The following is a 9,608-nucleotide window of genomic DNA, read 5'->3' on the forward strand; positions in this document are numbered from 1 at the left end:
AAGTCCTCATTTCCCCAGTTTATTAAAAAGAAAAGGTCCATGGAGCAGCCAGCAAGTTCAGGAAAAACAATACCTTAATGAGTTCAGATGCAGAGAATAAGACATTTAACAATGGGAATAAGTTCAATGCAAAGCCTGGTTGCAAGAATGGGGAAGAGAAGGAGAGAGAAAAGGGGGACCTGACAACCAACTCAGGCATACATGTTAAGATAGAATATAACTCACATAAGGACCATGCGGCATTGGGGAATGCAGAGACCTGGGTCCATTCAGCAGGAAGGGAGGGTGTGTGCCAAAGTACCCTTTTGAGAGTAGGGTTCTTATACTCTGATTTTTGGTGGCCCCCTGGAGCTGACTGATTTGCATATCAAGGGTCAAGGCAAAATATTATTTGGAGGGTTTGTTATTAGAGAGAAAAGCTGATGATAAACCAAGTATTATTTTGGGGGGCAAAGCTATAATAATCAAAAATATTACTGTATGTTCTATAAGATAAGTTCTATAAGTTTATAGGCTCCCTTCAGGGGGAATCATCAGGCTTAATCTTATAACAATGATTTCCATGCAAAGATTCTATAAACTACAGACTCCCTTAAGGGGAGCTGGTTATGATGTTCTAAATATCACCAGGTTTAATCTTATGACTCTCCTCCAGACTACCCTCCCAAACTCACCTAGCTGAAACTAATATCTCCCTACCTCAAGAAATTTTGAACTTTTTTTTGGTCATGACTTCTTTTGGCAGTCTGGTGAAGCTTATTGACTTCTTTCAAGAATAATCTATTTAAAAGCATAAAATTACTTAACTTTAAGACTTAAGATTACCAAGGAAATCAGATGTTTTTGAAAATAAAGTTTATATATATATATATTTTTGAAAATAAAGTTTATATATATATTTTAATACAAGTACATTGAATGCCCTGAAATTTATCTATGGTCCCATCCTTGAATCCCAGTTTAAGTATTCCTTTACACTTTTCAAATTTCTGTCAACACTTTGACTAACACTATGTGTTTATCACATTCTCTAACCACTCTTTTTTGTGTACATATTTAACCTCATTTTCTTGCCCATTATAGTTTAAGCTCTAAGATCAGGGTTTATGTATGTCATAGTTTCCTTTGTACTCTCAAAACCTGCACCATTGCTTGTAAATAATAGAGACAACGAATATTTGTAGAATCCAATTTAGTTATAAGGAGTAATTAAAGAAAATAATGAATGTATAAAGTGTAGGTATATTATCTAGTAAAATATTGTGTAGCTCCTCCATATCCTTCCTATTATACTAGACAAAGACCATTTCTTCTGTTCATAATGTAATATTATATAAAATGGTAGACACTTTATACTTCTCAGTGGGTTATTATTACAGGCAACCTGTGTCATCTAGGGGCATATTTTCCTCTACTAAAGTCATTCTCCAATGCCTATGATGAGGGAGTGGAGGTGATCTAGAATTTTTTTTTTGAAACCCTTCTCTTCTGTCTTAGAATTACTACAAAGCATTGGTTCTGATGCAGGAAGAATGACAAAGACTAGGCATTTGGGGTTAAGTGACTTGTCCAGACTTACAAGGCTAGATAGTACCAGAGGCTGGATTTGTACCCAGATCTTCCTGATTCCAAGTGTGACTCTATCTGCTGAGCTACAGAGCTGCTCCTATCCAGGATTCTCGATGACTATATCAGTAGCAAGCTCTGGTAGATCTTATCATAGGTCATAGATCTAGAACTTGGAAGGACCTAAAAAAATTACATCTATTGATCATTTAGTCCAAACTGATTATTTTCCTCATAAGGGAAATGAAGCCCAGAAAGATTAGGTTAACTTTCCCAACTTAGGCATTAACTGGAGGAACTGCTCTTTTAAGCTAGACATTTCTACTCTGGATCCTTAACTCCTTCTCTTCTACCACTTTGTCTTTCTCAAAAGAGCTTAGAATGCCAGAAGTTTTCTAGTCCACCCCCACCCCTATTGAGCTTTTGAAGTTCAAAAGGTTAAGTGACAAATCTAAGATTCTATGATAAGCTGGCAACAGAGTTCTCAGTTTCCATGTTGGCATTTCTTCATGCTGACTGCTAGACAGGCTTTGAATTCTGGTCCTTGTCAGTGACATACAGAACATTTGTCATATGAGTACCATTCTAGTTAAGTTTGGAGATATTTGCCATGAGAGATTAGCCACCAGAAGATGATGTCTTTTAGTTTAAGTGAATACTGTCTACTAAGTTGTATTACCTTCCCTGAGAGTTTATCCATAACACTGGATATCCACACCAAACCTATGGTGATAAAATGGAGGTAATCCACTCTAAAAATGAATCTTTTAAGTATTAAAATAAATAATACATGTAATTAAATAATAATATAATTACAGGATATACATTTAATTTCCATTCATTTTGATTCCCTTTAAAATATAATTTTTTCTTTATTATCTCTAGTTTTATAATTTTATAATTCAGGTTTTCATTGAAAAATCTAAAAGCCTCTAATGACTTCTATATATGGTATATAAGAAAGTGGTATCCAGGCAGATTGTACCATATGGAAACATGTAGGGAAGACAAGAATGATTGATTTGCTTCATCACTGAAATTTTCGGACAGAATTTCACCATGATTCCTAAAGCTTTGGAAACTTCCAATACATGCATCAACCATGTCTATTTTTCCTTTAGCCAAGTTGTTAAATCTTGTATTTGTTATTTGAAGAAACATGCAATTGCAATTTTTCTCACTTCAATAATAATGCCGTACTAAAATTGCTAAATGAATATGTTAAATGAGTAGCTAGGTGACCCAGTGGATAGAGACCTGGGCCTGGAATCAGGAAGCTTAATCTTCCTGAGTTTAAATCAATTAAACTAACAGATAATCAACAGCATATTTTGCTACTAGATAAAATTGTCCACCACTGTTTCCAATATCTGTAGTTTCTTCATTTTAAAAATGGAGATAACATTAACCCATAGTATCTATATAACTATAGATAGCTGGTAGTATAACGGAAAGGATGCTAGAGTCAGGAAGACACATCTTCATGAGTTTAAATCTGGCCTCAGACACTTAACTGGGTGATCCTAAGCAAATCACTTAACCTTCTTTGCCTCAGCTTCCTCATCTGTAAAATGAGCTGGAAAAGAAAATGGCAAATGTCTCTAGTATCTCTTCTGAGAAGACCCCACATGGGGTCACAAAGAGTTGGATAGGACTGAAAAATGACTGAACCACAGAAAATTTATATAATATAGATATGTTATGAAGATATGATTCTTTGTAATGGACTTTGTAAATCTTCAAATGTGATATAAATGCATTATAATTTTATAATTATAATCCATTGTCTAGAAGCTAACCTTTGGCTTTGCATAGATCAAATTTAATCCCAGCAACTTTTTTCAAGTCAGTCTGACTTTCACTAACAACCTCAGAGGTTGGTTCATATTTAGACCTATATACAGAAAAGATGACTGGCCTGCAGTCACTCAGGCTTACAATGTATACAAATACAGATCTATTTAAAGACAGGGTTGGTTTTTGTTTTTTTCAATTTTAATTGAATTTTATTCCATTTATTTTTTATTTTATTTTATTTATTCTTTATTTTATTCCAGTAACAAATCTACACATAAGTTTTCCATGGTTACATGATTCATGTTGTCTCTCTCCCCCTCTTCCCTCCCCTCTCCTGGATTTGACAAACAATTCCACTGGGTTTTACATGTATTATCACTCAAAATCCATTTCCATATTATTCATTTTTGTAATAGAGTAATCTTTTAAAACCAAAACCCCAAATCATATACCCAAATAAACAAGTGATAAATCCTATGTTTTCTTCTGCATTTCTAGTCCCAACAGTTCTTTCTCTAGATTTGGATAGCATTCTTTCTCATAAATCCCTCAGAATTGTTCTGATCATTGTATTGCTCTTAGTAGCAAAATCTATTACATTTGATCATCCCATAATGTTTCAGTTACTGTACATAACGTTCTCTTGGTTCTACTTATTTCACTCTGCATCAGTTCATGTAGGCCCTTCCAGTATTTTTAGAAATCAACTGTTTCATCATTTCTTATAGCACAATAGTATTCCATCACTATCATAAGCCACAATTTGTTCAGCCATTTCCCATTTAAGGGACATGCCCTCAGTTTCCAATTTTTTGCTACCACAAAAAGCACAGCTATAAATATTTTTGTACAAACACATCCATTCCCATTTTTAAAATCTCTTTGGGATACAGACCTAGTAGTGGCATTGCTGGATCAAAAGACATGCATTCTTTTAAAACCCATTGGGCATAATTCCAAATTGCCTTTCAGAATGGTTGTATTAATTCACAACTCCACCAGCAATGCATTAGTAGTGTTAAGGACAGTTTTTAAAAAATACATAGGAAATTAAAAACAAAAGAATTTGTACTTGAACTCATACACAGTCAAGCCAATTCTCCTTTCCTCGTAAACTCCATTTTCTCAGAGATCCCTAATGTACCCCAAATTTATAGTGACATTCATGATTTAATACCTCTGGAAGGGAAATGTGTTTGGTGTTATTAGAGAATGACCTCTCTAATGAGGCTCTCTTTCTTGTTGCTCTTCCAACTCTTGGGCCATATAGTTGATTCTTTACTTTCCATAAGTCTTGATTCAGAAATTTGATTGGAATTTCTCTGTAGGAAGCTTGATCTAGGAACTCCTTTTCTTTTCTTTTTTTTTTTTTAAAGTTTTAATCTCTAATAATTAGAGAAATGCAAATCAAAACAACTCTGAGATATCATCTCACTCCCAGAAGATTGGCTAAAATGAAAGAAGGGGAGAATAATGAATGTTGGAGGGGATGTGGCCAAATTGGGAAGTTAATGCATTGCTGGTAGAGTTGTGAATTGATCCAACCATTCTGGCTGGCAATTTGGAATTATGCCCAAAGAGCAATAAAAGAATGCCTGCCCTTTGATCCAGCCATACCACTGCTGGGTTTGTACCCCCAAAGAGATCATAGATAAACAGACTTGTACAAAAATATTTATAGCTGCATTTTTTGTGATGGAAAAAAACTGGAAAACGAGGGTCTCCTCTTCAATTGGGGAATGGATGAACAAATTGTGGTATATGCTGGTGATGGAATACTATTGTGCTCAAAGGAATAATAAACTGGAGGAATTCCATGTGAACTGGAAAGATCTCCAGGAATTGATGCAGAGCGAAAGGAGCAGAGCCAGAAGAACATTGTACACAGAGACTGATACACTATGGTACAATCAAATGTAATGGACTTCTGTACTAGCAGTAATGCAATGATCCAGGACAATTCTGAGGGATGTAAGAGGGAGTTTTAGGTATTTTATAGATATATATTTAAAGTGTGGCCGCCAGGAATCAAATATTCAGATTGATTCCATAATTAAAATAGACCCAAGTCAGGATCGGTTTTAAGGTAGTTTATTTACAATTAGGAAGGTAAAAGGTAGGGAAATAGAGAGAGGGAGAGACTAGCCCAGGCCTACAGAGGCCTGGACGGAGAGAGAGGGTTAAAAGACTAATTAAACTAGGCTACAAGCCACAAGACCTTAGAATCAGAGAGACTATAAGCCTTCTTAAGGCAGAGTTTAGAAAACACCAAGGTAGGCCAAGGAAGTCAGCCTAACTTACCCACGTGACAATTCAGAGTGGAAGCTGCCTGAGGTCTCAGCAGAGATCCTTCAGCACCAAGTTCAAAGCGGGAACTGCCTCCACAGGAAGTTACCAATGTACTTGAAGAGATAGTGTCTCCAGTGGGTCCACCTCTAATTCAAGTGGACAAATGGCAGCCTCTTCATTGATTTGGACTGCCCAAAGGGCCGTCCCTTGTTCTAGATTTGTTACTTATTGTTACATGTGGGTAACTCATCTCCCCTCCCCACTAAGGGAGGTGGAGATGATATCATCTAGGTGCCTAGGGTAAGTAGAGTTTTGACTATGAATGGGCTAGAGCTAATTCCATTTACACAGGGACTTATGGAAAAGAACTCTACCCACATTCAGAAGAACTACAGGAGTGGAAACACAGAAGAAAAACAACTGCTTGATCACATGGGTTGATTGGGGATGTAGACTCGAAAGGACCACACCAATGCAACTATCAATAATATGGAAATAGGTCTTGATCGATGACACATGTTAAAACTGGTACAAATATGCATCGGCTAGCTGTGTGACCCTGGGCAAGTCACTTGACCCCCATTGCCCACCCTTACCAATCTTCCACCTATGAGACAATACACCGAAGTACAAGGGTAAAAAAAAACCAAAAAAAAAAAAAAAACCCAAATATGCATCGGCTATATGGGCTGAAGTATTCCCATAAAAGTTTCATGAAGTAGGTGGAAATAGAGCTGATCATGAAGGACAGTTGATTTTTAGATGGGGAAGGAAGAAGAAGAAAGGTAATCTGGATAGGGAGTAGCATGGCAAAAAATCATAAAGCCTGTAGTAATCATGGAGTGTTGCATGATCGGTAAGGAAGCAGTCTTTGCTGGAGAGGGGTTTCTCAGGGGAGGAATAGTAGGAGATAAGGCTCTTTAGGGAGAATGGAATATACAGACAGCTTTGAAATATAGACAGCTTTGAGTGCCAGATAAAGGAATTTGGACTTATTAGCAACCAGGCAGGAAAAAGTGAATTTTCTAAAGACTTGAACCTTGTCAAAAGTAGGATGTGATGCTGACAAAATCAGAGCACTTAAATAGTCTCCTTATCCCATTCTTATCTCTAATGACATATAAACTCCATATGTCTTCACACCAGCAAGGAGTATCAGTTAAATGCCTAGTTAATGCCCAAGAAACTTTCCCAGCAGATTTCCTAAAACTCTTCCATTTTCGGGAGAGTTTTCTCCAGACTGAAACGGTGAAGATGACCACAGTCACACTGCTATTCTCCTCCTGGGGTAGGGGAAGGTATAGTCATAGGATCCTTCTATTCTACTTCTCCCAGCTCATCAGTACTACTAATAAAACCTCTCTGGCGCCTGGAAGAAAAAGATTCCAGGATATTTCTGTCCAACTCAGGAGAGGTAACATCACAGACTAAGAATTTGGAATTTTGAACCAGGGTTTGAAATTGACACAACTACTCAGCAAATAGGGAAGATAATCCCCTGATTGGGAAGGAAATCTGGAAATAGGGGTCTTGAGCCTAATATATAGTATGAAGTCTAAGATGGAAGGGAAGGGTTTAAAAAAAATTTTTTTTACCAGACAGGATAGAGTAAAATCAGATTCCATTCAAAGATTGATTCCAAACATGATAGACTTGAACTGGTTCCAGTGTGATCTTTTTTCTTTTTTTTAATGTTTACCTTCCATCTCAGAATCAATACTGTATACTGGTTCCAAAGCAGAAAAGAGGTAAGGATGCAGTAATGGGGGTTAAGTGACTTGCTCAGGGTCACATAGCTAGGAAGTATCTGAGGTCAGATTTGAACCCAGAACCTCTCATCTCCAGGCATGGCTCTCTACCATCTGTCCCTTGATGTGATCTTGATGAGAAATGCTGCATAACATAGAGAGATGTTATATATATTAAGTATTCATTCAGGACAAATAGATATCATTTCTTTGGATAGCTCAATCTCTTTCAGGCACAATGAACTAAATTTCAAAAGGGAATTAGCATATGGAGAAAGATCAGGTGAGGGTGCAAAAGCAAATGAAGTGTGTCCTCAGTGCACATGGGAACCAATGTGACTTTGGCTATGAACAAACAAGCTTCTACTTGTGTTTTATTCTACTTAAAAAGCTTTAATTTATGTCAGCTGTGGACATGGCAATGCCATACAGTGGACAAAGTATGGGGCCTGGAGTAAGGAAAACTCATCTTCCTGAGTTCAAATCTGGCCTCAGACAGTTACTAGTTAGGTGACCTTGAGCAAGTCACTTCATACTGTTTGCCTCAGTTTCCTCATCTGTTAAATGAGCTGGAGAAATAAATGCAAATCATGCAATGGGTTCACAAAAGGTCTCCCTTGTTCAACGTATAAAGATCTTCATGGCCTGGCCTCGTCCTACCTTTCCAATCTCATACTTTGCTGCACAAACTCTACAATCTTGCTATGACAGGCAATTCACGAGTCTCTGAACACAATACTTCATCTCTCATTTCCAACCTTAGGCTGTATCCTATACCTGCAATGCTCCCCCTCTCAACCTCTGAGTCTTAGAATCCATGATATCTTTCTTTATTTGTACTTATTTTGGACATTCAGATTTAAATATGCAGCCACTATCATTAAAATATAAGATCCTGAGGGTAGGAGCTACTTTTGCTTTTTTTCCTTGTAGCTCCATGGCTTGTTATGCTGCCTGGCACAAAGCAAGCAATTAATTAAAGTTTATTGATAAACTGATTGATGAATTGCCAGTCTTTATTAGTGGGGGTGGGGGAGTGGGAGGTGGTAGGAGTTTCTACTTAGAGAGTTCTGTACACTAATGAAGCCACAGATTAAAAAAAAAATTGTGGCACACTTTCTTGCTTGCCAAAAAAAATTGGGGCAAGGATAAGTTATTAACCAAACTCCTAAGTCTAATGGCTCAACAATAGGTCTAAAAGGAATCAAAAGGGCTATATTAGCATATATGGTCACAAACAATATTTTAATTTGTAACTTATAAACTGTCCATTTATAAATGATAATTTATAGTATTTAATTTGAGCTGTCAGCATTTGGCTTTGACAATGAGCTTCCCTAAAATAATAGAGAGATAAAGAGAGATTCATTGCTATCCCCCTTTACAAAAACCATCATTTGTTCACTATTCTTTATGAAATAAAAGTTCAAACTCCCTAGCCCGGCACTCAAAGTTCTTTATAATTTATCCCCAGTGGAACTTTCCAGCCATATACTACATCATGTGACAACCAACCATACACAAATCCTCCCCTCTTAGTCACACCAGTTTATTTGCTTCCTTCAGCAAAAGGCTTTGTACTTTCTACCTCTGTGTCTTTGTTCACCCATGCTACTCCAAATGTTTTTATTTTTCTTCAATTCATTTGTCGAAATCCTCTTATCTTTTAAAGAATAGTTTCAGTCCCATCTCATTGTGAAGCCTTTTTTGTCTGTCATACCTGGAAGTACTCTGTCTCTTTCTCAGGCTCTGTCTCAGTCTTCCTTCTGTCTCTCTGAGTTTCTGACTCTATCTCATTTTTTTTTGTCTCTCTCTCTCTCTTTCTCTCTCTCTCTCTGGAACTCCTGCAATATTGATTTGACATATCTATGCACTTGTTACTGGCCATCGACTACCTTCTATAGATTATTTTTTTCATATCTGTCTATTTCATCTGACCCAACTAAATGACATATTTATACTAAATGGTATATGAGAAACAGTGATGGGGGAGAAAGAGCTGTGATCTTTGAGTCAGAGATCTGGTTTTGAGTACCTGCTTTTGCATTTATTGGAGATCTTCCTATAAGCAAATCATTTTACTGCCTGGAGTCTCAGTTTCCCCATCTCTAAGATAGAAATAGCCCGATGGAATTGATAGAGATCCAGCTTATAAGTCAGGAAGACCTGGGTTCAAAACCCATCTCTGACAAATACTGCCTTTGTGGC

This window comes from Gracilinanus agilis, chromosome 6 (assembly GCF_016433145.1).
Source record: "Gracilinanus agilis isolate LMUSP501 chromosome 6, AgileGrace, whole genome shotgun sequence".
In the NCBI taxonomy this organism is placed as follows: Eukaryota; Metazoa; Chordata; class Mammalia; order Didelphimorphia; family Didelphidae; genus Gracilinanus; species Gracilinanus agilis.